Genomic DNA, 22,678 nt, shown 5'->3' with positions numbered 1-22,678 from the left:
CACACACACTTGTACACACCCTCTCACACACACACTCGTACACACACACACACCCACACACACTCGTACACACACACACACATTCGTACACACACTCACACACACACACACACTCACATACACCCTCACACACATTCGTACACACACACACACTCACACACACCCTCACACACATTCGTACAAACACACACACTCACACACACACACACACTCACATACACCCTCACACACATTCGTACACACACACACACACACACCCTCACACACATTCGTACACACACACACACTCACACACACCCTCACACACATTCGTACACACACACACTCACACACACCCTCACACACATTCGTACACACACACACACACACACCCTCACACACATTCGTACACACACACACACTCACACACACCCTCACACACATTCGTACACACACACACTCACACACACACTCACACACATTCGTACACACACACACACACACATACACCCTCACACACATTCGTACACACACACACACACACACACACACCCTCACACACATTTGTACACACACACACACACTTCCTCTCTGTTGCCTCCAGCTGTTGTGCTGCGTTCAAATGCACTCTGTAAATAAATAGATTCTGCTGCCGCTTCGTGTTGATGAAGGAGCCAAAACCATCTGAGCGTAAAGTGATCAAATCTGATCAGTGTGCGCACGTTCACACACACACACACACACACACACACACTAATGTCATCCAGCGCTGCCGTCGCAGCGCGTCTAAAAATACCAACGATAAAAAGAGAAGATGTGGAGTCGGAGGAGCGGAAGGTCAACGCTGACCCACATCAGACAGACGATGGAACGGACGGAAAAACGACGACAAACAACAACAGGAAAAAAAACAACAAACCTGAAGGAAAACAACAACAAAAAAACAAAAACTGGAAAAACAACCAAAGGAAAACTACCATGAAACTGAAGGAAAACAACAACAGGAAAAACAACAAAACTGAAAGAAAACGACCGAGGGAGAAAAAAAATAACCACGAAAACAACAAAAACAGACGAAACAGACGTTCACAGAACAAAGGATTCACTCCAACACTGGGTCGTATTCTTATTGTTTAGGTCAAATGTTCGGTGTGTCAGTGTGAACAGGGTGTCCCATCAGTCTCCATCCATAGGAGACATAACCCATTCCACACATCTGTGGTTCTAACGTGGATTTCTTTATAGTTCTTCTTTCTAGTTCTTCAGCAGTGGAGGACACACATGGAAATGTGTTCCTGACAAATGGCAGTCATATAGAGAATATTCTAGAAATAAAAATGGTTTATGTCAAGAAACGTTTATTTTTCCTACATATGGAGACTTATGGGACACCCTGTATTTGTACTCACTGGTAGAAGGTGTTAGTGTAGGATTTAACACTGTTTATTATGGGATGGATTTAGTGGATGGATCAGAATTTAAACAATCGACACAAATGAACAACTGTGTGTTTAATATACTCACCTGGACAGCAGAGGGTTAAAGTGTGTTTAATATACTCACCTGGACACCACAGGGTTAAAGTGTGTTTAATATACTCACCTGGACACCACAGGGTTAAAGTGTGTTTAATATACTCACCTGGACACCACAGGGTTAAAGTGTGTTTAATATACTCACCTGGACACCACAGGGTTAAAGTGTGTTTAATATACTCACCTGGACACCACAGGGTTAAAGTGTGTTTAATATACTCACCTGGACAGCAGAGGGTTAAAGTGTGTTTAATATACTCACCTGGACAGTAGAGGGTTAAAGTGTGTTTAATATACTCACCTGGACAGCACAGGGTTAAAGTGTGTTTAATATACTCACCTGGACAGCAGAGGGTTAAAGTGTGTTTAATATACACACCTGGACACCAGAGGGTTAAAGTGTGTTTAATATACTCACCTGGACAGCAGAGGGTTAAAGTGTGTTTAATATACACACCTGGACACCAGAGGGTTAAAGTGTGTTTAATATACTCACCTGGACAGCAGAGGGTTAAAGTGTGTTTAATATACTCACCTGGACACCAGAGGGTTAAAGTGTGTTTAATATACTCACCTGGACACCAGAGGGTTAAAGTGTGTTTAATATACTCACCTGGACAGCAGAGGGTTAAAGTGTGTTTAATATACTCACCTGGACAGCAGAGGGTTAAAGTGTGTTTAATATACTCACCTGGACACCACAGGGTTAAAGTGTGTTTAATATACTCACCTGGACACCACAGGGTTAAAGTGTGTTTAATATACTCACCTGGACAGCACAGGGTTAAAGTGTGTTTAATATACTCACCTGGACAGCACAGGGTTAAAGTGTGTTTAATATACTCACCTGGACACCAGAGGGTTAAAGTGTGTTTAATATACTCACCTGGACAGCAGAGGGTTAAAGTGTGTTTAATATACTCACCTGGACAGCACAGGGTTAAAGTGTGTTTAATATACTCACCTGGACAGCACAGGGTTAAAGTGTGTTTAATATACTCACCTGGACAGCACAGGGTTAAAGTGTGTTTAATATACTCACCTGGACAGCAGAGGGTTAAAGTGTGTTTAATATACTCACCTGGACAGCACAGGGTTAAAGTGTGTTTAATATACTCACCTGGACACCACAGGGTTAAAGTGTGTTTAATATACTCACCTGGACAGCACAGGGTTAAAGTGTGTTTAATATACTCACCTGGACAGCACAGGGTTAAAGTGTGTTTAATATACTCACCTGGACAGCAGAGGGTTAAAGTGTGTTTAATATACTCACCTGGACACCACAAGGGTAAAGTGTGTTTAATATACTCACCTGGACAGCAGAGGGTTAAAGTGTGTTTAATATACTCACCTGGACAGCACAGGGTTAAAGTGTGTTTAATATACTCACCTGGACAGCACAGGGTTAAAGTGTGTTTAATATACTCACCTGGACAGCACAGGGTTAAAGTGTGTTTAATATACTCACCTGGACAGCACAGGGTTAAAGTGTGTTTAATATACTCACCTGGACAGCAGAGGGTTAAAGTGTGTTTAATATACTTACCTGGACAGCAGAGGGTTAAAGTGTGTTTAATATACTCACCTGGACAGCAGAGGGTTAAAGTGTGTTTAATATACTCACCTGGACACCACAGGGTTAAAGTGTGTTTAATATACTCACCTGGACAGCACAGGGTTAAAGTGTGTTTAATATACTCACCTGGACAGCACAGGGTTAAAGTGTGTTTAATATACTCACCTGGACACCACAGGGTTAAAGTGTGTTTAATATACTCACCTGGACAGCAGAGGGTTAAAGTGTGTTTAATATACTCACCTGGACAGCAGAGGGTTAAAGTGTGTTTAATATACTCACCTGGACAGCAGAGGGTTAAAGTGTGTTTAATATACTCACCTGGACACCTGAGGGTTAAAGTGTGTTTAATATACTCACCTGGACAGCAGAGGGTTAAAGTGTGTTTAATATACTCACCTGGACAGCACAGGGTTAAAGTGTGTTTAATATACTCACCTGGACACCAGAGGGTTAAAGTGTGTTTAATATACTCACCTGGACAGCACAGGGTTAAAGTGTGTTTAATATACTCACCTGGACAGCACAGGGTTAAAGTGTGTTTAATATACTCACCTGGACAGCACAGGGTTAAAGTGTGTTTAATATACTCACCTGGACAGCACAGGGTTAAAGTGTGTTTAATATACTCACCTGGACAGCACAGGGTTAAAGTGTGTTTAATATACTCACCTGGACAGCACAGGGTTAAAGTGTGTTTAATATACTCACCTGGACAGCAGAGGGTTAAAGTGTGTTTAATATACTCACCTGGACACCACAAGGGTAAAGTGTGTTTAATATACTCACCTGGACAGCAGAGGGTTAAAGTGTGTTTAATATACTCACCTGGACAGCACAGGGTTAAAGTGTGTTTAATATACTCACCTGGACAGCAGAGGGTTAAAGTGTGTTTAATATACTCACCTGGACAGCACAGGGTTAAAGTGTGTTTAATATACTCACCTGGACAGCACAGGGTTAAAGTGTGTTTAATATACTCACCTGGACAGCACAGGGTTAAAGTGTGTTTAATATACTCACCTGGACAGCAGAGGGTTAAAGTGTGTTTAATATACTCACCTGGACAGCAGAGGGTTAAAGTGTGTTTAATATACTCACCTGGACAGCAGAGGGTTAAAGTGTGTTTAATATACTCACCTGGACACCACAGGGTTAAAGTGTGTTTAATATACTCACCTGGACAGCACAGGGTTAAAGTGTGTTTAATATACTCACCTGGACACCACAGGGTTAAAGTGTGTTTAATATACTCACCTGGACAGCACAGGGTTAAAGTGTGTTTAATATACTCACCTGGACAGCAGAGGGTTAAAGTGTGTTTAATATACTCACCTGGACAGCAGAGGGTTAAAGTGTGTTTAATATACTCACCTGGACAGCAGAGGGTTAAAGTGTGTTTAATATACTCACCTGGACAGCAGAGGGTTAAAGTGTGTTTAATATACTCACCTGGACAGCACAGGGTTAAAGTGTGTTTAATATACTCACCTGGACACCCGAGGGTTAAAGTGTGTTTAATATACTCACCTGGACACCCGAGGGTTAAAGTGTGTTTAATATACTCACCTGGACACCCGAGGGTTAAAGTGTGTTTAATATACTCACCTGGACAGCAGAGGGTTAAAGTGTGTTTAATATACTCACCTGGACAGCACAGGGTTAAAGTGTGTTTAATATACTCACCTGGACAGCAGAGGGTTAACGTGTGTTTAATATACTCACCTGGACACCCGAGGGTTAAAGTGTGTTTAATATACTCACCTGGACACCCGAGGGTTAAAGTGTGTTTAATATACTCACCTGGACAGCAGAGGGTTAAAGTGTGTTTAATATACTCACCTGGACAGCAAAGGGTTAAAGTGTGTTTAATATACTCACCTGGACACCCGAGGGTCAAAGTGTGTTTAATATACTCACCTGGACAGCAGAGGGTTAAAGTGTGTTTAATATACTCACCTGGACAGCAGAGGGTTAAAGTGTGTTTAATATACTCACCTGGACACTTGAGGATTAAAGTGTGTTTAATATACTCACCTGGACACCAGAGGGTTAAAGTGTGTTTAATATACTCACCTGGACAGCAGAGGGTTAAAGTGTGTTTAATATACTCACCTGGACACCAGAGGGTTAAAGTGTGTTTAATATACTCACCTGGACACCTGAGGGTTAAAGTGTGTTTAATATACTCACCTGGACACCACAGGGTTAAAGTGTGTTTAATATACTCACCTGGACAGCAGAGGGTTAAAGTGTGTTTAATATACTCACCTGGACACCACAGGGTTAAAGTGTGTTTAATATACTCACCTGGACAGCACAGGGTTAAAGTGTGTTTAATATACTCACCTGGACACCACAGGGTTAAAGTGTGTTTAATATACTCACCTGGACACCACAGGGTTAGAGTGTGTTTAATATACTCACCTGGACACCACAGGGTTAAAGTGTGTTTAATATACTCACCTGGACAGCACAGGGTTAAAGTGTGTTTAATATACTCACCTGGACACCACAGGGTTAAAGTGTGTTTAATATACTCACCTGGACAGCACAGGGTTAAAGTGTGTTTAATATACTCACCTGGACAGCAGAGGGTTAAAGTGTGTTTAATATACTCACCTGGACACCTGAGGGTTAAAGTGTGTTTAATATACTCACCTGGACAGCAGAGGGTTAAAGTGTGTTTAATATACTCACCTGGACAGCACAGGGTTAAAGTGTGTTTAATATACTCACCTGGACACCCGAGGGTTAAAGTGTGTTTAATATACTCACCTGGACACCCGAGGGTTAAAGTGTGTTTAATATACTCACCTGGACACCCGAGGGTTAAAGTGTGTTTAATATACTCACCTGGACAGCAGAGGGTTAAAGTGTGTTTAATATACTCACCTGGACAGCACAGGGTTAAAGTGTGTTTAATATACTCACCTGGACAGCAGAGGGTTAACGTGTGTTTAATATACTCACCTGGACACCCGAGGGTTAAAGTGTGTTTAATACTCACCTGGACACCCGAGGGTTAAAGTGTGTTTAATATACTCACCTGGACAGCAGAGGGTTAAAGTGTGTTTAATATACTCACCTGGACAGCAAAGGGTTAAAGTGTGTTTAATATACTCACCTGGACACCCGAGGGTCAAAGTGTGTTTAATATACTCACCTGGACAGCAGAGGGTTAAAGTGTGTTTAATATACTCACCTGGACAGCAGAGGGTTAAAGTGTGTTTAATATACTCACCTGGACACTTGAGGATTAAAGTGTGTTTAATATACTCACCTGGACAGCAGAGGGTTAACGTGTGTTTAATATACTCACCTGGACACCCGAGGGTTAAAGTGTGTTTAATATACTCACCTGGACACCCGAGGGTTAAAGTGTGTTTAATATACTCACCTGGACAGCAGAGGGTTAAAGTGTGTTTAATATACTCACCTGGACAGCAAAGGGTTAAAGTGTGTTTAATATACTCACCTGGACACCCGAGGGTCAAAGTGTGTTTAATATACTCACCTGGACAGCAGAGGGTTAAAGTGTGTTTAATATACTCACCTGGACAGCAGAGGGTTAAAGTGTGTTTAATATACTCACCTGGACACTTGAGGATTAAAGTGTGTTTAATATACTCACCTGGACACCAGAGGGTTAAAGTGTGTTTAATATACTCACCTGGACAGCAGAGGGTTAAAGTGTGTTTAATATACTCACCTGGACACCAGAGGGTTAAAGTGTGTTTAATATACTCACCTGGACACCAGAGGGTTAAAGTGTGTTTAATATACTCACCTGGACACCACAGGGTTAAAGTGTGTTTAATATACTCACCTGGACAGCAGAGGGTTAAAGTGTGTTTAATATACTCACCTGGACACCACAGGGTTAAAGTGTGTTTAATATACTCACCTGGACAGCACAGGGTTAAAGTGTGTTTAATATACTCACCTGGACACCACAGGGTTAAAGTGTGTTTAATATACTCACCTGGACACCACAGGGTTAGAGTGTGTTTAATATACTCACCTGGACAGCAGAGGGTTAAAGTGTGTTTAATATACTCACCTGGACACCACAGGGTTAAAGTGTGTTTAATATACTCACCTGGACACCACAGGGTTAAAGTGTGTTTAATATACTCACCTGGACACCACAGGGTTAGAGTGTGTTTAATATACTCACCTGGACAGCAGAGGGTTAAAGTGTGTTTAATATACTCACCTGGACACCACAGGGTTAGAGTGTGTTTAATATACTCACCTGGACAGCAGAGGGTTAAAGTGTGTTTAATATACTCACCTGGACACCACAGGGTTAAAGTGTGTTTAATATACTCACCTGGACAGCAGAGGGTTAAAGTGTGTTTAATATACTCACCTGGACACCACAGGGTTAGAGTGTGTTTAATATACTCACCTGGACAGCAGAGGTCCAGGTTTTCTTCTTCTGGTCACATGGTCCTATGGTCGTCATGGTTTCCATACAGTGGTGTTGGTCCTATCCATACGCCAACACCAGGGGGGCGGAGCTGGGACCCTTTCGACAAAAATACCGTTTCAGGCCCCGACAACGCCGGTGTCATGTGACCAAAGGACCAAACCAGAGTAAACTGTAGTGGACTGACATAATGTGGGTGTGGTGTGGACGGGGGGGCGAGGGGGGGCGAGGGGGGGGGGGTATACTCCATATATGATCACAGAACTGTGGACACAAGAGGACAATGAGTTCATGGGACAGTGTCCATGATTGGATCTGGGACAACAACATGATTGGAACAGGACAAATGACAACATCTGATTGGCTCTGAGGACATAGACACGCCCATACGTCCTCCCTCAGTCCTGTGGAAGGTGTCTTTAATTGTTCCGTTTAGCAGCAGATCTTCTGTTCAATGTTCAAAGGCAGAGGAACCTGCTCTGACTGAAGTCAGCAGGACAGGGTTCAGTGGATGACTCACAGGTGCATCATGGGAGATCTGTGCCTTCAGGGCTTTGGGACTACAAATGGGACCGAAAACCACAGGACTGGAATGACCCTCAGTCTGTCCACAGGCAGAGGACGCCGGTGGACATGTGGGTGGTTTTCTCCTCCAGCTGAACATGTCAGAGACAGAAGACATGTCCACTGGTTACAGAAGACACGTCCACTGGTTACAGAAGACATGTCCACTGGTTACAGAAGACACGTCCACTGGTTACAGAAGACATGTCCACTGGTTACAGAAGACACGTCCACTGGTTTTAGAAGACATGTCCACTGGTTACAGAAGACACGTCCACTGGTTACAGAAGACACGTCCACTGGTTACAGAAGACATGTCCACTGGTTACAGAAGACATGTCCACTGGTTACAGAAGACACGTCCACTGGTTTTAGAAGACATGTCCACTGGTTTTAGAAGACATGTCCACTGGTTACAGAAGACATGTCCACTGGTTACAGAAGACACGTCCACTGGTTTTAGAAGACATGTCCACTGGTTACAGAAGACATGTCCACTGGTTTTAGAAGACATGTCCACTGGTTACAGAAGACATGTCCACTGGTTACAGAAGACACGTCCACTGGTTTTAGAAGACATGTCCACTGGTTACAGAAGACATGTCCACTGGTTACAGAAGACATGTCCACTGGTTTTAGAAGACATGTCCACTGGTTACAGAAGACATGTCCACTAGTTACAGAAGACATGTCCACTGGTTTTAGAAGACATGTCCACTGGTTACAGAAGACATGTCCACTGGTTACAGAAGACATGTCCACTGGTTACAGAAGATATGTCCGCTGGTTTTAGAAGACATGTCCACTGGTTACAGAAGACATGTCCACTGGTTACAGAAGACATGTCCACTGGTTACAGAAGATATGTCCGCTGGTTTTAGAAGACATGTCCCCTGGTTACAGAAGACATGTCCACTGGTTACAGAAGACACGTCCACAGGTTTTAGAAGACACGTCCACTGGTTTTAGAAGACATGTCCGCTGGTTACAGAAGACATGTCCACTAGTTACAGAAGACATGTCCACTGGTTTTAGAAGACATGTCCACTGGTTACAGAAGACACGTCCACTGGTTTTAGAAGACATGTCCACTGGTTTTAGAAGACATGTCCACTGGTTACAGAAGACACGTCCACTGGTTTTAGGAGACATGTCCACTGGTTACAGAAGACATGTCCACTGGTTTTAGAAGACATGTCCACTGGTTTTAGAAGACATGTCCACTGGTTTTAGAAGACATGTCCACTTGTTACAGAAGACATGTCCACTGGTTTTAGAAGACATGTCCACTGGTTTTAGAAGACATGTCCACTGGTTTTAGAAGACATGTCCACTGGTTACAGAAGACACGTCCACTGGTTTTAGAAGACATGTCCACTGGTTTTAGAAGACATGTCCACTGGTTACAGAAGACACGTCCACTGGTTTTAGAAGACATGTCCACTGGTTTTAGAAGACATGTCCACTGGTTACAGAAGACACGTCCACTGGTTTTAGAAGACATGTCCACTGGTTTTAGGAGACATGTCCACTGGTTACAGAAGACATGTCCACTGGTTTTAGAAGACATGTCCACTGGTTTTAGAAGACATGTCCACTGGTTTTAGAAGACATGTCCACTGGTTTTAGAAGACATGTCCACTGGTTACAGAAGACACGTCCACTGGTTTTAGAAGACATGTCCACTGGTTACAGAAGACATGTCCACTGGTTACAGAAGACATGTCCACTGGTTTTAGAAGACATGTCCACTGGTTACAGAAGACATGTCCACTGGTTTTAGAAGACATGTCCACTGGTTACAGAAGACATGTCCACTGGTTACAGAAGATATGTCCGCTGGTTATAGAAGACATGTCCACTGGTTACAGAAGACATGTCCACTAGTTACAGAAGACATGTCCACTGGTTTTAGAAGACATGTCCACTGGTTACAGAAGACATGTCCACTGGTTACAGAAGATATGTCCGCTGGTTTTAGAAGACATGTCCACTGGTTACAGAAGACATGTCCACTGGTTACAGAAGACACGTCCACTGGTTTTAGAAGACACGTCCACTGGTTTTAGAAGACATGTCCACTGGTTACAGAAGACATGTCCACTAGTTACAGAAGATATGTCCACTGGTTTTAGAAGACATGTCCACTGGTTTTAGAAGACATGTCCACTGGTTACAGAAGACATGTCCACTGGTTTTAGAAGACATGTCCACTGGTTACAGAAGACATGTCCACTGGTTTTAGAAGACATGTCCACTGGTTTTAGAAGACATGTCCACTTGTTACAGAAGACATGTCCAATGGTTTTAGAAGACATGTCCACTGGTTTTAGAAGACATGTCCACTGGTTTTAGAAGACATGTCCACTGGTTTTAGAAGACATGTCCACTGGTTACAGAAGACACGTCCACTGGTTTTAGAAGACATGTCCACTGGTTACAGAAGACAGGCCAGTATACCTGAGTCCATCCAGGGACAGGTTCTAGAACAAGTCCAATCTGACATGTCTGAGGACGGTCATGGACTGTGAAGCTGTGAGCAGGAGGGGACACCGACGTCTCCTTTGTCTGAGGACGGTGTCCCGTTTCCATGGTGACAGGACCACGATGACACTTTTTGATCGTACTTTTATTGAATGGGTTTTAACTTTTTCACTGGTGTGATGGTTTGAAAACCAGAGGAACTGACTGAACCAGATCAAATGGTCTGGACCAGTCTGGTGGTCTCATAGGGGAGTGGGCCCAGGGTGGGCCTGGGGGGTCCACTAGGCAGGTCCAGCATTATTATTATTATCATTATTATTATTATTATTATTATTATTATTAATCAGGTGCATGGGCTGATGGGATATGTAGTGTTCTTTCTGTTGGCCATGTTCTTCCTCTAGTTTCAGTAAAATCGTTCTGAACTGGAAGCTCCGTCTGCACCGTGTAGATCTGCGGTTTGAGCGTCTGTCATTAGCATTAGTGTCACATTAGTCGCGGGTTTTAGCGGCGCTATAATTAATCCTCCGCACCGCTCATCTATAATTCATGGAGCTGGAAGAGACAGATGATTTAAACGGAGACAGTTTGAGGAAAAGAAGGCGGAGGAGGAAGGAATTAAAGCAGATGGAAGCGTTCCTTTGAGTTGGAATCTGACGGTTCTGCACCTTTAATCTGACAACGGAAGCACAGCAAACCGGCAAAAGGAAAAACGGAAAAACCAGGAAAACAGTAAAACCTGCAAAAGAAAAAAACAAAAACCAGTAAAACCATAAAACCAGTAAACCCAGGTCCACTGGTCCAGAAGCGCTCCCACTGTCGGATGTCATGATGCTCAAACTCCTTGAACTGTTTTGTTTCCAGAACAAATGTCTTTTTTTTTTTTCTTAAATTATTGATTGTTTTTCCGTTCGACTTCGCACTCGTTTCTCTTCAGTTTTTTTTTTTTTTTTTTTTACTTTAAACCTTGAATTTTCAAACGGTCGAATGAACTGAGTTTATTTGGTCCAAAGACGTTTGAATCCTGCGGATCATGAACACTAAATATCGTCCTCAGCTGCAGTGACCAATCACAGCCCAGCACACGACCTCTGACCTCCAGACAGAAGACCATCTCTACGTCTGAAGGATTCGGACCCACAACTCGTCTTTAAGAAATGACAGATTCAACAAGACCGACCCAGTGTCTGTCTGCGATAAACGACCTTTGACCTCTGTGTGTTTGTCGGTGTAACCGTGGCGATGGACCCCTCTGACTTTAAATGTCATTGACCTCAGAACACATCCCATAATGCAATTGTGCATCTGTTTGTTTAGAGGCAAACCAACCAAACGCCTGCAGGAAGTGATGTGAGCGGTGACCTCTGACCCCCCCGTCTGTGCGGACCACAGGACATGTGGGGTTCACCAACGAATCCTTCAAAAGAATCAATTCATTTAAGTGGACGAGTTGAATCAGTTCAGCAGCTCTGTGTTCATATTCAGTTTATTGTCACATGACCTGGTCAGAGTCGCTCATTTGGTCGGAAGTGGAAGCGCTGTGGGACGCACCGTGTAGCGGGTCGTCTCCACGGCAACACCTAAGACTGGATCACAAGACAAGACGGACGGACCGAGCCGAGGTAGTGAACCGAACACAAAAGAGCGGCCGAGTAGAGTCCAGTCACCGAATCAGTTCTGAATCGTTCATGAATTGGTTCGGAATCGTTCATGACTGAATGTGATGATTTTTCTGGAACATGTGACTGATTTAAAGTCATAAACCAGTCTTTCAGGTCGTACAGTTTGACACAGTCTGGTTCTTCTGCTGTTTGGTTTACAGTGATGGTAGATGATAGGGGCGGGGCTAGGAAGACTGTGTGGAAACCGGCCAATCAGAAGACAGGGAGGGTTTCTGTTGTTCCTCCTCCTTTAGTGGATTGGTTTCTTGGTGGTTTCGTGGTTGGTGTCAGCTGTCGTCTGAATGTCGTTCCTCTGGGTTTTCATGTGTGAGTTTCTGATCAAAGGCGTTCTGTTGGTTCTGCTGAGGTTTGATCCGAGGGAACGCACTTAGTTTCAGATCATCAAGTGTTTGTGCTGAAACCTGGACGTCCAATCAGAGGAGGAGGAGGCGGAGGAGGAGGAGGCGGAGCTGTGAGCCACTCACATTCTCACTTTCCTGACATTTCAGTCAGGTACATCACGCACGGTGACTCAGCATCTGTGGGCGGAGCATCTGACTCACCCTCCACCGAACTCACAGCCAATGAAACACTCCCCCCCCCCCGTATGTATGTGTGTGCATGTGTGTGCGTGTATGTGTGTGTGTGTGTGTGTGTGTGTGTGCGTGTGTGTGTGTGTGTGTGTGTGTGTGCGTGCGTGCGTGCGTGTGTGTTGGTTCTGTCCTGTTTGGTTCTTCATCTTCTCTCTGTTTGTGTTGTCGACTCACTGTTGCCATGGAGACATCAAACCCAAACAGCACAACAAAGCCCAGCCGAAAACTTTCAGTCTGTGGACGCCTAATATGCAACAACAGCAACGCAACAACAGCAATGCAACAACAGCAATGCAACAACAGCAACACAACAACAGCAATGCAACAACAGCAACACAACAACAGCAACGCAGCGAAGGAGGGAGGACGGCGGCCAATCAGAGCCCAGCTGATAACTGAAAGCACAAGGTCTGGATCAGGACAGAGGACCAATCAGAGGACAGACGAGGACGAAAAGACCAAGGGGGTCATTGGGGTCATCAGGGGTCAGTGTGGTCAATGGGGTCAATAGGGTCAGTGGCATCTACAAAAGCCAGGTCTAGATCTAGATCCAGATCAAGGTCTAGTTCCAGGTTGAGGTCTAGGCTTAGGTCAAGTTCCAGGTCTAGGTTTCAGTCCCAATCCAGGTCTAAGTCTGGGTCTAGGTCAAAATCCAGGACTACATCCAGTTCTAACTCCAGGTCTAGGTCCAGGTCTAGGTCCAGGTCCATCATTTAGGTCAAGATCTAGGTCTGGGTCTAGGTCTAGGCCTAGGTCCAGATCCAGGACTACATCCAGCTCTAACTCCAGGTCTAGGTTCAGGTCTAGGTCTAGGTCTAGTTGTAGGTCCAGGTGTGGGTCAGGATCCAGGTCCAACTCTAGGTCCAGGTCCAGGTCTTACAGGTCTGGCTGTAAATCCTGGTTCTGTTGGACTCAAACACAGTCAGGTCCAGTTCAGCTCTGGTGTGTGTGTGTGTGTGTGTGTGTGTGTGTGTGTGTGTGGGGGGGGGGGGGGGGGGGGGGGCATCGCATCCCAAAATGTAAAAAAAAAACACACTGTGTCCAGTTTTTCTGTAAATTCTGACCTCGTCCACATGAACCCTGGTCCACATAAACCCTGCTCCACATAAACCCTGGTCCACATGAACCCTGGTCCACATGAACCCTGGTCCACATGAACCCTGGTCCACATGAACCCTGGTCCACATAAACCCTTCGCTTCAGTTCAGTCAGTTCAGGTTTTTTGCGCCGTGACCCGTGTGACCCCGCCCCCTCCCCGCCTCAGATGAGTCTGATGAATATTTAATGAGGCTGAATGCAGCTGTCTGATTGGTCCTCTTGGCCTCCCTGTGGGCGAGGGGCGGGGCTTAGAGGTCGGCCATGAACTGACTCTGATTTACATTCATGACCTGAAGCTGAAACAGAAACTGGAAAAAAAAAACAAAAACAGGAGAAACATCACAACGAACCGACTCGAACACAACGAATCTAAAAAAAACTAAAAAAAAACCTAAAAATACCAGAAAACTGTTCAACGACAAAATACACGAGAATAAACTGAAGGAGTCGGAACAGTTTGGTTCATTTTAGGTTTGTTTGGATCTGAAGTTTTTTTTATTCTGTATGTTCTGGATCAGGATCAGTCTGGTCTGGGTCCTAGTCTCAGAGGATCCGGTAGGTCCTGGTCTCAGATGATCCGGTAGGTCCTGGTCTCAGGGGATCTGGTGGGTCCTGGTCTCAGAGGATCCGGTAGGTCCTGGTCTCAGATGATCCGGTAGGTCCTGGTCTCAGGGGATCTGGTGGGTCCTGGTCTCAGAGGATCCGGTAGGTCCTGGTCTCAGAGGATCTGGGTTTATCTGTGGATGAGGTTTAATCTGATCCCAGGGGTTGTTCAGATGGTGATTGACAGCTGGAATCACCAATCCCTGATCAGATTCAATCAGCTGTGAGTCCGCTGCTCTGTGGCTCTTTAAAAGTTCTGGTGTTCAGGTCTGGTTCGGACCCAGGTCTGGTTCGGACCCAGGTCTGGTCCTGAACCCAAACAGACCTTTACCTCCTGTTTTCAGTTTTAAAGTGCAGATGTTTGAGCTGAAGTGAACGTTGGACCACGGGCTGAAGACGGCGTCAGTTTTCTGTTAAAGTCTGAAAACATGATGTTCACCGTCACTACACACGTCTTTATTTTTAACAAACTGGATCATCAGAGAATCAGAAACACGAGCACACGAAGGCAGCGCTGTGTGGGCGGAGGGTATTAGTCACCAGAAATGGAACACAGCCGCTCCTCCTTCAGCGTTCACCGACGGCAAAGTGGGTCAGTTCATGTGGAACGGCGAAAACTGGGGACGAACACGATCCTAAACACCAATAAAACACAAAAAAACATGAAGGAAAAGCAGAGAAATGCACAAAAACGTGCAGGAAAAACAAGGAAATGCAAAAAAAATGGAATAAAACAGACGAAATACAAAGAAACATGAGGAAAACCCCAAAAATACAGAAAACAATGGAATAAAACCCAGAAACTAAAGGGAAAAAATGGAATAAAACCCAGAAACTAAAGGAAAAAAATGGAATAAAACGCAGAAACTAAAGGAAAAAAATGGAATAAAACGCAGAAACTAAAGGAAAAAAATGGAATAAAACCCAGAAACTAAAGCAAAAAAAATGGAATAAAACCCAGAAATGAAAGAAAAAAATGGAATAAAACCTACAAAATACACAAAAACATGGAAGAAAACACAGGAAATACAAAGAAAAATGAAGTAAAACCAAGTAAATACACAAAACCATTGAATATATACTATGGAATGCTTTATTGATCATGTTTTGGATTCAAAGGGAACACAGTGTTTGGGACAAACAGTAAACAATAAACAGTAAACAATAAATAATGAACAAACAGTGGATTTCCACCAGGTTCAACATCAGCCACACATTCACAAAGTCAACAAGAAACTAAAGAAGGACCACGATGAGAGCCTACGGAGTCAACCTGGACCCACACCTCAACCCTAAAGCCCTACCCCTAAGCCTCAGTTCGTGGTATTTGTCGCAGTGTGAACAGATGTTCGCAGACAGCTCATTGTTCGTACAGATTAGATGACTCTTTTAATTGACATCAACGAAGTTCAAAGAAAAACGAAAACATCTCAGATTAAACGGAGAATCCAGAAGAAAATCACAAAAGTACAGGAAAAAACATACAAGTATCTGACAGTAAAGTAATAAATACACCAGAAAAATCTACAACAACAAAAAAAATTCAAATATTCTCTGAGATTAAAGTTGTTTATTTACAAGAAAAAAACCCTGAAATATTTGATATAAACAGATAAAGTCATGCATCAGATGTTCGTGTGGAAACATCAATAAGACCATTAAATTACACAAGAAAAAATGTGACGTTAAACTGGAAAGAATTCAGCTGAAAGCCATCGATCGCATCATCAATAAAAGAACATTTAAAGGAAAGAAGCTGAAAACACTTTCCATATATGGAATAATGTTCTTTACCCGGCAACAACACATCCTTCTCTGTGATTGGTCGATTAAACAGTCAGCGTCGTTAAACAGACGTCATGAATACGAAGCACGGGGACGTTTTCTTCGCTGTCGGACTGATCCGATCACGTCTGTTCTTCAATCCAGGCTCCGATTCTTCAGTTCAAACAAACACGTGAACAACACAAACGACGTCCAACACGAACTTCGCAAATCTGACAAAAAACAATCGGGATGTTCAAATAAATCTGAGCGTTCAAAGTTTGTGTTTGAAATCAAATAAAAACCACGCCCACACGCCATGTGAAAGTTTGAGAAAAAAAATCCAAACTCCGACAAAACCGAGCGGAAAATGTCGACTTGTACGACATTGTCCCCGATTTAAATAAAATCGGATTAAAATTGAAAAAAAAAGCCAAAAAAAAAGAACACCATAAAAACTGAAACAGTGTGAGTTGGGCGTCAGGAAGTCGTGGGTTTAGTTTCCGATCTCCACCAAAACGTATGTAAAGTATTAAAAGCTCAACAACAGCAGAAACACACAGTAAAACTATCGAAGCGGAACATGACGCTAACGTTTCAAACTATTTCCGTGAAAAAGAAAAAAACGCTGAAGGAAACAATCGGAGCCGAGCTGTGATTCGGTCGTTCCGATGCTAAATCCATCTTTCAGGATCAAAAGACTCCACGTGGAACGTCTCAAAATAAACTCCTGTTTCCTCCTGGGCCTCGGCTCCGCCTCTCTGGACGAAGACCCGCCCTTCTCCATTGTGTGATTGACAGCGTTCTTTGTGGGCGGAGCTCTGGCCGTCGCGGTTGAACCCAAGCAGCTGATTCGCTCTCCGCAGCCAAACTCCAAGCTCCGCAAGACACGCCTCCACCTACTAACCCCGCCTTCTCAGCAGCTGGAGTCTCCGCCCTCACCTCCTCTGGCCCCGCCCCCTCCAGCCTTGGAGCCAACGGCGATCTGGCAACCGTTGGTCACATGACTCATGACCTTCTGTTTGAGCGAAGCCACCTGTTCACGAAGGACGGAGGCGGTGGACGAAAGTTCGCAATTCTGAGACTTCAGGACTTTGACCTGTACACACACACACACAAATACACAAACAAACAAATACACACAAACACACACACAAACAGGAAGGATTAGTGACAGGTTGCACATGCTCAGATCGTCTCCTGGAATCACAGTAAAACATGAGCAGACATTAAAGCTTCAGAGGATCAGGAACTGGTTAGTGACTGGTTAGTGTTTGGTTAGTGACTGGTTAGTGACTGGTTTGGTTAGTGACTGGTTAGTGACTGGTTAGTGACTGGTTTGGTTAGTGACTGGTTAGTGACTGGTTAGTGTTTGGTTAGTGACTAGTTAGTGACTAGTTAGTGACTGGTTAGTGTTTGGTTAGTGACTAGTTAGTGACTGGTTAGTGTTTGGTTAGTGACTGGTTAGTGTTTGGTTAGTGACTGGTTAGTGACTGGTTAGTGACTGGTTTGGTTAGTGACTGGTTAGTGACTGGTTAGTGTTTGGTTAGTGACTAGTTAGTGACTGGTTAGTGTTTGGTTAGTGACTAGTTAGTGACTGGTTAGTGTTTGGTTAGTGACTGGTTAGTGTTTGGTTAGTGACTGGTTAGTGTTTGGTTAGTGACTAGTTAGTGACTGGCTAGTGTTTGGTTAGTGACTGGTTAGTGACTGGTTAGTGTTTGGTTAGTGACGACTGGTTAGTGTTTGGTTAGTGACTGGTTAGTGACTGGTTAGTGTTTGGTTAGTGACTAGTTAGTGACTGGCTAGTGTTTGGTTAGTGACTGGTTAGTGTTTGGTTAGTGACTGGTTAGTGTTTGGTTAGTGACTAGTTAGTGACTGGCTAGTGTTTGATTAGTGACTGGTTAGTGTTTGGTTAGTGACTGGTTAGTGACTGGTTAGTGTTTGGTTAGTGACTGGTTAGTGTTTGGTTAGTGACTGGTTAATGACTGGTTAGTGTTTGGTTAGTGACTGGTTAATGACTGGTTAGTGTTTGGTTAGTGACTGGTTAGCGTTTGGTTAGTGTTTGGTTAGTGACTGGTTAGTGTTTGGTTAGTGACTGGTTAATGACTGGTTAATGACTGGTTAGTGTTTGGTTAGTGACTGGTTAATGACTGGTTAGTGTTTGGTTAGTGACTGGTTAGTGTTTGGTTAGTGACTGGTTAATGACTGGTTAGTGTTTGGTTAATGACTGGTTAGTGTTTGGTTAGTGACTGGTTAGCGTTTGGTTAGTGTTTGGTTAGGGGCTCGTTAGTGACTGGTTAGTGTTTGGTTAGTGACTGGTTAGTGTTTGGTTAGGGACTCGTTAGTGTTTGGTTAGTGTTTGGTTAGGGACTCGTTAGTGTTTGGTTAGTGACTGGTTAGTGACTGGTTAGTGACTGGTTAGTGTTTGGTTAGTGACTGGTTAGTGTTTGGTTAGTGACTGGTTAGTGTTTGGTTAGTGACTGGTTAGTGTTTGGTTAGTGACTGGTTAGTGACTGGTGGGACTGTAGATTCAAAGTGACTCTAAACTTACTCCACTTCCTGGTCATCTGGACCAGGTGACCTGGATCCTCCTAAACCGGACTCTGTGGACTTATGAGGTCTGTGGGTTTCTGAGGTGTGGGCGTGTCTGTGGGCGGAGTCTAGACTCACCTTCTCCTCCAGACGGGAGATCCGCTCCAGTTTCCGTTTGCGACACTTGGAAGCGGCGATGCGGTTGCGCAGCTTCTTGCGCTCGGCTTTGATTCGCTCCTGCGTCTCCAAGTCGATGGGCGACAGCGAGGGCGGGGAGGCGGGGTCTCCAGGTGGGTGGGGCACCTCGGGGACAGTCTGTGGGGCATCGAGGCGAGGAGCTCCGCCCCCTCCCCCTGCTCCTCCAGCGCCGTACCCCAGCTGCCCCCCCGCGTACCCCATCTGGGCGGGGCTGTAGCTGCTGAGGTTGGTGTAGACCGGCATGTCTCCGCCCATCAGGCCCCTCTGATAGGACGAGGGCGGCTGCGGTGACACGTGGCCGCCGCCCACCAGCTGGTTCTGCTTGTGCAGGTCGGCGAGCGCTTTGACGAAGCCGTCGGCGAAACCCTCCTGCTCATTGGTGGCCTGACCGCGGTAGATGAAGGTGGGGGCGGAGCCGGGGCGGGGCCCTGGTTGGAGTGGATGATGAGGTGCTCCAGGTCGGGGGTCGTCAGCTTCAGCAGGTTCACGTCGGACGAGGACGCTGCCGGGGCCGCCATCAGGGAGCCGCCGGGGTTCCTCCCCCCTCCTGAGGCTCCGCCCCCCGCCCCACCCCCGCCAGGGAAGTGGTGGCCGCCGGCGGTCTTCTTAGTCATCAGCATCTTGTTGCCGGGGTAACGGTCGGTAGTCCGGGACGTAGCCGGAGCCGGAGTCGTCGTGGTAGAAGGGCGTGTCCATGACAGGAAGTAAATCTGCAGCAGAGGATTAGAGTCAGATTAACCTGGAAATGAGCAGGACGTCCCAGATTAATGAGCAGCTGATGACAGCGTAACCACGGAGACAGAGGGGACAGAGGGGCGGGTCACACAGAGGGGGGCGGGTCACAGAGGGGGACGTTCCAGATTAATGAGGAGCGATGATCAGCTGATGACAGCGTTACCATGGAGACAGAGGGGACAGAGGGGCGGGTCACACAGAGGGGGGCGTGGATGGAACTGTGCACACTGAGCAACCGGCAACGCAACATGCAACAACACACACACACAACACACAACAACACACAACACACACAACAACACACAACAACACACAACACACACAACAACACACAACAAAACATGCAACACGCAACATAACACACAACACATGTATTGTGTTTTGTTGTGTGTTGTTGTGTGTTGTGTATTTCTCTGACTTGATCTACTTTCATTTTTCTCTTGTTTTTCATTCATTCTCATTTTCATCAGTTGCAGAGAAAATAAACCCTTTAATGGATGAAACATGTTCCTGTTCTAAAACCAACATGAGTGTGTGATTCAGAACCACAGGACCAGGACCTGAACTGGACCAGATCAGAACCACAGGACCAGGACCTGAACTGGACCAGATCAGAACCACAGGACCAGGACCTGAACTGGACCAGGACCTGAACTGGACCAGATCAGAACCACAGGACCAGGACCTGAACTGGACCAGGACCTGAACTGGACCAGATCAGAACCACAGGACCAGGAACCTGAACTGGACCAGGACCTGAACTGGACCAGATCAGAACCACAGGACCTGGAACCAGACCTGGACCAGATCCACTACTGAACCTGTGTAATAAACACATTCAAACATTCCCATGTGCTGAACTGAACTGGATTCATCAGCTGTTTTTATTGGGTTTTTTATTTGTTTGGTTTTTTTTGTTTGTTTGTTTGTTTGTTTGTTTGTTTTGTTTGTTTGTTTGTTTGTTTGTTTTCTCCATCTCACTTTTATTTTTTCACTCCGGATCGGATGAAAATCAATAATAAATCAAATACTTTTCCTGGTCGGTTTTAATCGGACATAAAGTCGTTTTCAAACACACATTTGGATCCATGATGAAACCGACTGAAGTGGATTCGAAAAAAGAAAAAGAAACCACACAAACGCGTCTTATTCCGGTCAAAGCCGATCAGATCTGATCAATAACCGAAGATCAGCCCAAACGGAACCGAAACCGAACAAACTTCATCCGTTTCACAGAGTTTTTCACCGATCGGACCAAACAGCGACCGATCAATAAGGATGGAAACGAGGCTGAAGTACTTACGGAACCGGAGGACCTGGGTCTAGAGGATCCGGGTCTGGAGGACCTGGGTCTGGAGGACCTGGGTCTAGAGGACCTGGGTCTAGAGGACCTGGGTCTGCAGGAGCTGGATGCGCAGCGGCGGCAGGAGGTGCGCGTGTGTCGGAGGCTGATCCCGGACTGAAGGAGGCTCCGCTGATCCGGGCTTTTACACTGACTGGATCCGGATCACTCTCAGGACCTGCTCTGACACCCGGACCCAGACCCAGTCCAGATGTTCAGACCACGGACCGGTCCACGGACCAGACTGGACCAGACTAGACCAGACCCGATCCGAACTGAACTGAACTGAACTGAACTGGGTGTCTCCAGCAGAGGGCGCACCGGACCCACCGGATTCGACCTGAACCCAGAGGAACCGAATCAGAGCCATGAGGTGACCCGGTACCAGTGGGACTCACCTGGAATCATCTGAGCAACGCCGGACCGTGACGTCATTGTCTCCACCAGGTGGCGTTACAATCTGTTTAAAGACGCAAAAGGTGGAAAAGAGCAGAAAGCCTGCAGTTAGAGCCAGGCCTGGGTTCGGTTCTGTTCGGGTCTGGGACTCGAACGCCTCCATCTCCACTGGTGGCTGGTTCAGGTACTGCTCATAAGCCCCGCCCCCTCCATAACAGTCTATGAGACTCAAACTCACACATTTTCCAGGTTTTTTAAGTCAATTTAATTTCATTGAGTGGATCTAAATGTTTCTGATGTAAATAATATTTAAGTTTTAACTCAAATTCTGTATTTACATAAATATTTCTATAAATACCATATTTCAGATTTTTCTCTTTATATTTTTCATTTACACTGGTGTGTTTGTTTGTTTGTTTGTTTGTTTGTTTGTTTGTTTGTTTGTTTTCCTTCTTTCTCTGTTTGTTGCTGCTGTTAACTGTGAAATGAGATCAATAAAGTTTAACAGATGACCTGATCAGGTGTCAGGTGATTGACAGCTGCCATGACCAACCCAGTGGCAGTGAACACCCCCCCCCCCCCCCAGATTGGACTTTAGGTTCACAACACAAGAAAATACAGAAGACACTTAAACAGAACGAGGCTTTTCTTCAATTCAGTCACAGGAAAAATGAAAAACAAATACAAATAAACAAACAAATAAAATCATCACAGGTAACTGACATCGTAAATTTATGGAAAAACAGAAAGGTAACGATAACAACATGATCTGATAGAGAATCAACCTCTGACCCCACATCGGCTTTGAGACGACATTCCCAGCGCTAATACTAATGCTAATGTTAACACTAATGCGAACACTGTCACTAATGCTAACACTATTACTATTGCTAACACTAATGCTAACATTAACACTAATGCTAACATTAACACCAATGCTAACAATAACACTAATGCTAACACTAACACTAACTCTAATGCTACATGCTAACACTAACACTAATGCTAACACTAACACTAATGCTAACACTAACACTAATGCTAACACTAACACTAATACTAACACTAATGCTAACACTAACACTAATGCTAACACTAACACTAATGCTAACACTAACACTAATGCTAACACTAATGCTAGGTGCTGTGTGTATCAGGAACACGTGGCTGGTCTTGGTCC

At 44.9% G+C, this 22,678-nt stretch overlaps 1 pseudogene; it reads right to left on the bottom strand.

The window, feature by feature from the left end:
* Positions 1-16,297: 16,297 nt before the first annotated feature.
* Positions 16,298-21,347, bottom strand: LOC115415820 (transcription factor jun-D-like; annotated as a pseudogene).
* Positions 21,348-22,678: the final 1,331 nt, after the last annotated feature.

The sequence above is a fragment of the Sphaeramia orbicularis genome, unplaced genomic scaffold (genome assembly GCF_902148855.1).
Source record: "Sphaeramia orbicularis unplaced genomic scaffold, fSphaOr1.1, whole genome shotgun sequence".
Taxonomy (NCBI): domain Eukaryota; kingdom Metazoa; phylum Chordata; class Actinopteri; order Kurtiformes; family Apogonidae; genus Sphaeramia; species Sphaeramia orbicularis.
The sequence above is the reverse complement of the archived record's forward strand: the minus strand, read 5'-3'. Positions and strand labels throughout refer to the sequence as shown.